The sequence below is a fragment of the Pseudorasbora parva genome, chromosome 17 (genome assembly GCF_024679245.1).
Source record: "Pseudorasbora parva isolate DD20220531a chromosome 17, ASM2467924v1, whole genome shotgun sequence".
Classification (NCBI taxonomy): Eukaryota; Metazoa; Chordata; class Actinopteri; order Cypriniformes; family Gobionidae; genus Pseudorasbora; species Pseudorasbora parva.
The window spans coordinates 2,555,163-2,561,706 of NC_090188.1; the positions used below are offsets into that span (position 1 = coordinate 2,555,163).

At 37.2% G+C, this 6,544-nt stretch overlaps 1 non-coding gene across 1 annotated transcript; it reads left to right on the plus strand.

Annotated features, from left to right (window-relative positions):
- The first annotated feature begins 1,002 nt into the window (after nucleotides 1–1,002).
- trnaa-agc (transfer RNA alanine (anticodon AGC)) lies at nucleotides 1,003–1,077 on the plus strand. The gene has a single exon. It is a non-coding gene; the product is annotated as a tRNA-Ala (tRNA).
- Nucleotides 1,078–6,544: the final 5,467 nt, after the last annotated feature.

Genomic DNA, 6,544 nt, shown 5'->3' on the forward strand with positions numbered 1-6,544 from the left:
GTGTCAGCGGGAGATTTACGGCTCATATTATCCCTTATGCAGTTACAGATGCAGCGTTTTGACTGAACCTCTTCTACTTCTGCTGCATGTGATGAGAATAACACCTCTTTACAATGTTCTGTGTCTTAAACGAGTCTGCGTTTGTGATATATGTATTTATTTCATGCAAAACGCTCGCTCGCTCTGTCTGGATGCGTTTAAATCTGCTGTAAATTTGCGTTTTTGTCACCAATCACGCATGCGCACTTCAATAAGCCGACAGAAAGCAGGTTAATGCGTTTACATGCAGCGCGAAATCGAGGTAAGAGGCAAAAAACTACCTGTCCCGACCGGTTTATGCTTACGCCGTTAATGACATTACTCCGATAAAAGAAAACGGGTATCCGTGTTTACATGACCATGTTCATTGTCGGCATAAATAAATAAATAAATAAATAAATAAATAAATAAATAAATAAATAAATAAATAAATAAATAAATAAATAAATAAATAAATAAATGTACACTAGGCTGCTTTGCAAATGAGGTTCTGTAAAAAGCTGGATTTGCACAAAAGTTGCGTTGCTTCCAAAGATGGATCAATACCAACTGTTTGTCCAACTTCATTTCCAGAACATGTAAGTACCGGACGTTATATTTTGTGAATGTGCTGGTAAGGAAATGTATTCACAGAGATCACATTAGTTTTATTTTTAAGAAGTAAAGAAAGTGCACTTCTGAATCGTTCAGCATGTTCAGGCTACAAATAACAAGCTCTGGTCTGTGTGAAAACAGTCAGAGACAATGGTAGCTTTAGCCAAATTAGCACATTCAGAAAGGCCATTTGCAAACACACACATTATAAAGTGCAGGACTTTCATGTTCTGAAGTTGGATCACGAAGGGCTGGTATTGATCCGTCTTTGAGAAGCAACTTTTGTTCAAATGTTGTTTTTTAGTGACCCTCATATGCGAAGCAGCCCAGAGTACGAAGCAGCCCAGAGTACGAAGCAGCCCAGAGTAGGCTTTCCTGTAGCTCAACCAGTAGAGCGTGGCACTAGCAATGCCAAGGTCATGGGTTCGATTCCCAGGGAAAGCAAGAATTGATAAAAATGCAATGTAAGTTTGGATAAAAGCGTCTGCCAAATGCATAAATGTAAATGTACTCTGATTCACTCAAACATGTTCTGAAAACATTCAGTAAACGTGATGAAGGACCTAAATAAGACCTAAAATAGCATTCTAGGTTGGTCCCCTAAATCAGCGTTTCCCAACCGGGGTGCCGTCTGACGAGAGCAGGGGTGCCGTGTAAAAGGTGCCGGCACGCACTTAAGCCGAGGTGCATCTCACATCTGATAACGCATCTTTAATATGGGTTATAACTTGAAAATAATGCTTTAAGTATGTTTCTGTCGATTGATACATATGCTGGCTCCTCAGTTATACACTACAACAGTGGGCAAAACGGTCTCCCTTTGTAAACTCTGCATGCTAACTCTGCTGTATGACCAGTCATTTTCACCGTAATTACCAAGGGGGTAATCTAGCGCTCGGAAAGCGTTCCACCCATAGGGGCGGCCATTGCTAACCAAGCCATCACCTGCTGTTAGCATCCCATTGACTCCCATTCATTTTTGAGTCACTTTGACAGTGAATAACTTTACATCAGAGACGTTTAAAGACTCCATTTGTCCATTGTTTATTTCTAAAGAAACACGACAATGCATAAAAGGCTCCATTACCTTGTATCTTACACTATCGCCCCGTAGAAGCTAACGATTGCGTCATAACCAACGCGACTCTGACACACAGTTGAGACATTACCGTATAGACAGGCAAACTCCTTTAGGAGTTTTCTTACTTAGTATTTTTGTCTTGTTTCTAGTGCAAACATCAAAAAATTCTCAAAACAAGAAGTATTTACTAGACAAGCAAAAGTAATTGTCTAGTTTTTGGGGGGGAAACAACTCTAAATTAAGAGAGTTTTTGCTTAAAATAAGATAAATAATCTGCCAATTGGGTGAGAAAAATAATCTTAATTCAAACAGAAAACAAGTTTATTTTGCTTTCCCCATTGGCAGATTATTTTGCTTATTTTAAGCAAAAACTCTTAATTTTGAGTTATTTTTCCAAAACAAGACAATTACTTCTGCTTGTCAAGGAAATGTTTGTTAAAGGGATACTGCTGACCCCCTGCGCATCCAACATGTAGGTGTGTTTGTTTCTTCAGGAGAACACAAATGAAGATTTTTAACTCAACCGTTGCTGTGTGCCAGTCATAATGCATGTGAATTTGTAACAACTATATGAGAGTAAAAAACATGCACACAAACCCTGCTGCTCCTGACGACACACTGATGTCTTAAGACACAAACCGATCGGTTTCTGTGAGAAACACAACAGTATTTGTTATTTTTTTACTTCATATCAGACGAGTCTCATCAAGTGTTACCATCTGAGGTCATGTCATGGCAATCATATATATAGAGAGAGAGAGAGAGAGAGAGAGAGAGAGAGAGAGAGAGAGAGAGAGAGAGAGAGAGAGAGAGAGAGAGAGAGAGAGAGAGAGAGAGAGAGAGAGAGAGAGAGAGAGAGAGAGAGAGAGAGAAGAGAGAGAGAGAGAGAGAGAGAGAGAGAGAGAGAGAGAGAGAGAGATGTCATAATATATTTACAATATAGCAATGTATATGTTTTTTTTTCTTCTTTAATTATATTTTGTATTTAGATATCTATACCTGTATAAATTGTTACATGTTTAATGCTTTGGCAACATTGTACTATCCGACAGTCATGCCAATAAAGCTGATTTGAATTGAATTGAATTGAGAGAGAGAGAGAGAGAGAGAGAGGAGAGAGAGAGAGAGAGAGGAGAGAGAGAGAGAGAGAGAGAGAGAGAGAACAGAGAGAGAGAGAGAGAGAGAGAGAACAGAGGAGAGAGAGAGAGATTCCTCATTAGTGCCTGTGCGCATCAGCCGAATGAGGCATCTACATATATATATATCTATGATCGCGCCAGTTTGACCTTACCAGACGGAAGTAATAGCCGATGGGAACACTAGATGAGATTCTTCAGGATATGAGGTTAAAAAAATAAATAAAATACTGTTGTGTTTCTCACAGAAACCGATCGGTTCGTGTCTTAAGACATCAATGTGTCGTCAGGAGGAGCAGGTTTTTGTTGCCTAAGCATGTTTTTTTTTTACTCTCATAGAGTTGTTCCCCATTCACATCACTATGACTGGCACACAGCAACGGTTGAGTTAAAAATCTTCATTTGTGTTCTACTGAAGAAACAAACACACCTACATGTTGGATGCGCTGGGATAAGCATATAAACATAACATTTTCATTTTTGGGTGAACTATCCCTTTAATGTAAGAATGTTTAGATATTTTGACTAGAAACAAGACAAAAATACTAAGAAAAGCATTTTTTTCGGGTGCCATGCTTTTTACAGTGAAGAGCCATTTAAAGGTCTCTCTGTGTTGACAGCATCAATAAGAGCAGCGATATCATCATAGCTCCGGCTGGGTGGTGAAATGAGGGAAAATGAAACATCCAGCTGACATCTGCACAGCCCGAAGCCTAAACAGGAGCATGCGTGTCGGCTGGTGCTCACGACACCGGTAATCCAGCTGATGATGAGAAATGCTCTGAGAGGAAAGAGCTTATTGAATGAAAGGAATGTATATGCCCTCTCAGGCTCCCCTGACACCGTGATATATCTCCACGAAGAGCATGTTGTGATTGTGGCGAGTGTTTGCGTCCCATCTGATCGTGTTTAGAGCTGCTTCCGCACCGCTGGGGAAAAACCTTTCAGCGCCAATCAGGACGAACGGGGGACAATGAAGGCCGCGTCGGCTTGCTCCAACGATTATCAAGATGTGATTTATAGCATTAGTTTGAGGCTTTTTTTTTTTATTATGTGAAGCTGTTTTTGCACTGATGACAAACTAATTCATTAATTTGATAAGAATAGTTTGATCTTCTGCTTTGTGTCCATTGACTTACAAATTAAAAGAGACAATAGATAGCACAGCAAATTATCATTTTAGAATGATTTCTGAAGGATCATGAGACACTGAAGACTGGAGTAATGATGCAGAAAATTCAGCTTTGATCACAGGAATAAATTACATTTTATTATATATTCATGCAGAAAACCGCTGTTTTAAATTGTAATAATATCTCACAATTTTGACTATATTAACTGTATTTTGAATCAAATGAATGCAGCTTTGATGAGATGAAGAGATTTTTTATCAAAAATATAAAAAAATCATACAGAAACAAACTTTTAAATGCTGCTTTTACTGTATTTTGAACAAATGTTTACTGCATTTTTGATCAAATTAATGCAGCCTTGATGAGCTGAAGAGATTTTTATCAAAAAACTTAGAAATCGTACTGAAGCCAAACTTTTAAATGCTACTTTTACTGTTCTTTGAACACATTTTAACTGTATTTTTGATCAAATTATTGTTGCCTTAATGAGCAGAAAAGACTCTAATCAAAACATAAAAAAGAACTTTTGAATGCTATTTTTACTGTATTTTCAACACAATTTATTTGAAGGTTTCTTGAATATTTAATTAACACAACAGTAAGAATCAGCATCATATTCAACATCATCACATCTAATCTTTTACAGTTTGGGGTTGGTAAGATTTTTTAATGTTTTGAAAGTCTCTTCTGTTCACCTAGGCTAATTGTAAAAAAATACTGTAAAAATTTTGAAATATTATTATAATTTAAAATAGCTGGATTCTATGTGAATATACAGTAAAGTGTAATTTATTTCTGTTATCAAAGCTGAATATCCATTAAATACATTTACAATGTTACACAAGACTCTATTTTAAATAAATGCTGCTCTTTTAAACTTTCTATTCATCAACGAATCCTGAAAAATAAAATGTATGATGGTTTCCACACAAATATGATAATTATAAATGTTTCTTGAGCATAAAATCATCATAATAGAATGATTAGTGAAGGATCATGTGACACTGAAGACTGGAGTAATGATGATAAATTCAGCTTTGAACACATTTTTACAGCATTTTTCAGCTTTGAACACATTACTTTGAACACATTTTTACTGTATTTTTGAGCAAATTAATGCAGCCTTGATGAGCAGAAGAGACTCTTATCAAAAAACATTTTTAAAAATCATTCCAATCCAAACTTTTGAATGCTATATTTTTTAAATAATATGTATTCTGTATTTTCAACACAATTTATTTGAAGGTTTCTTGAATATTTAATTAATACAACAGTAAAAATCAGCATCATATTCAACATCACATCTAATCTTTTACAGTTTGGGGGTGGTAAGATTGTTTAATGTTTCTGAAAGAGTCTCTTCTGCTCACCATGGCTAATTGTAAAAATACAGAAAAAATTGTGAAATATTATAATTTAAAATAGCTGGTTTCTATGTGAATATACAGTAAAATGTAATTTATTTCTATTATCAAAGCTAAATATCCATTAAATACATTTACAATGTTACACAAGACTATTTTAAATAAATGCTGTTCATTTAAACTTTCTATTCATCAAAGAATCCTGAAAAATAAAATGTATGATGGTTTCCACACAAATATGATAATCATAAATGTTTCTTGAGCATCAGATCCTCATCTAAGAATGATTAGTGAAGGATCATGTGACACTGAAGACTGGAGTAATGATGATAAATTCAGCTTTGATCACAGGAATAAATCACACTTTACTATATATTCACATAGAAAACAGATGATTTAAACTGGAATAATATTTCACAATTTTTACTATATTTACTGTCACATGCCTGTCCTGTCTTGTGTGCACATGTGGGTTTTGTCTGTATGGCCTTTGTGCTTCTGTCATTGTCTGATCCCTCCCCCCTTGTTATCTAATTAGTGTTTGATTTCTCCCACCTGTGTTTCCTCGTTCCCTGCCTCATTTGTTCCCTGTTATAAGCTCCTGGTGTTTGTCAGTCTTTGTGGTATCGTTGCAATGTCTGCGTCTCCCGTCCTCCCCATGATTCTGTTCTGGTATGTTTTTGAGTTTATGTTTTGATTACGTATTTTTGCCCCCTTTTGGGTTTTGTTTTGTATTTATGTTTTATTTTATAATAAATTACCACTTCTTTGCACATGAGTCCTCGCACCATTTTCCCTTGTTTGTGACGTGACAGAACGATACCACCAATTAGAGGACTCAGCAAGATGGAAGGCTTCCTTTTCCCATCTCCCTGCCCCTCTGCTTCACCGATGGCAGGACGACGGCGCAAGCTCCTCTCCCTCCGGCAGGAGGGAACCAGCGTGAAGGAGTTTGCGCACCGGTTCGTATTTGCAGCAGAGGGGCTCAACATCAGCGCGACAGAGCTCAAGGACATCTTCAACAACGGACTAAATGAGCCTGTTAGCGCTTGGGAGATGGGAATGCTGGGGATTTTATCATTTTGGCAGTTTGTGGGATTTATGTACAATCGTGGTGGTGGAGGAGAGTTATGGAAGGGTGGTCCCAGTGCCGGTGGATCGTGTTCCGGTGGTCCCTGTGCCGGTGGATCGTGTTCC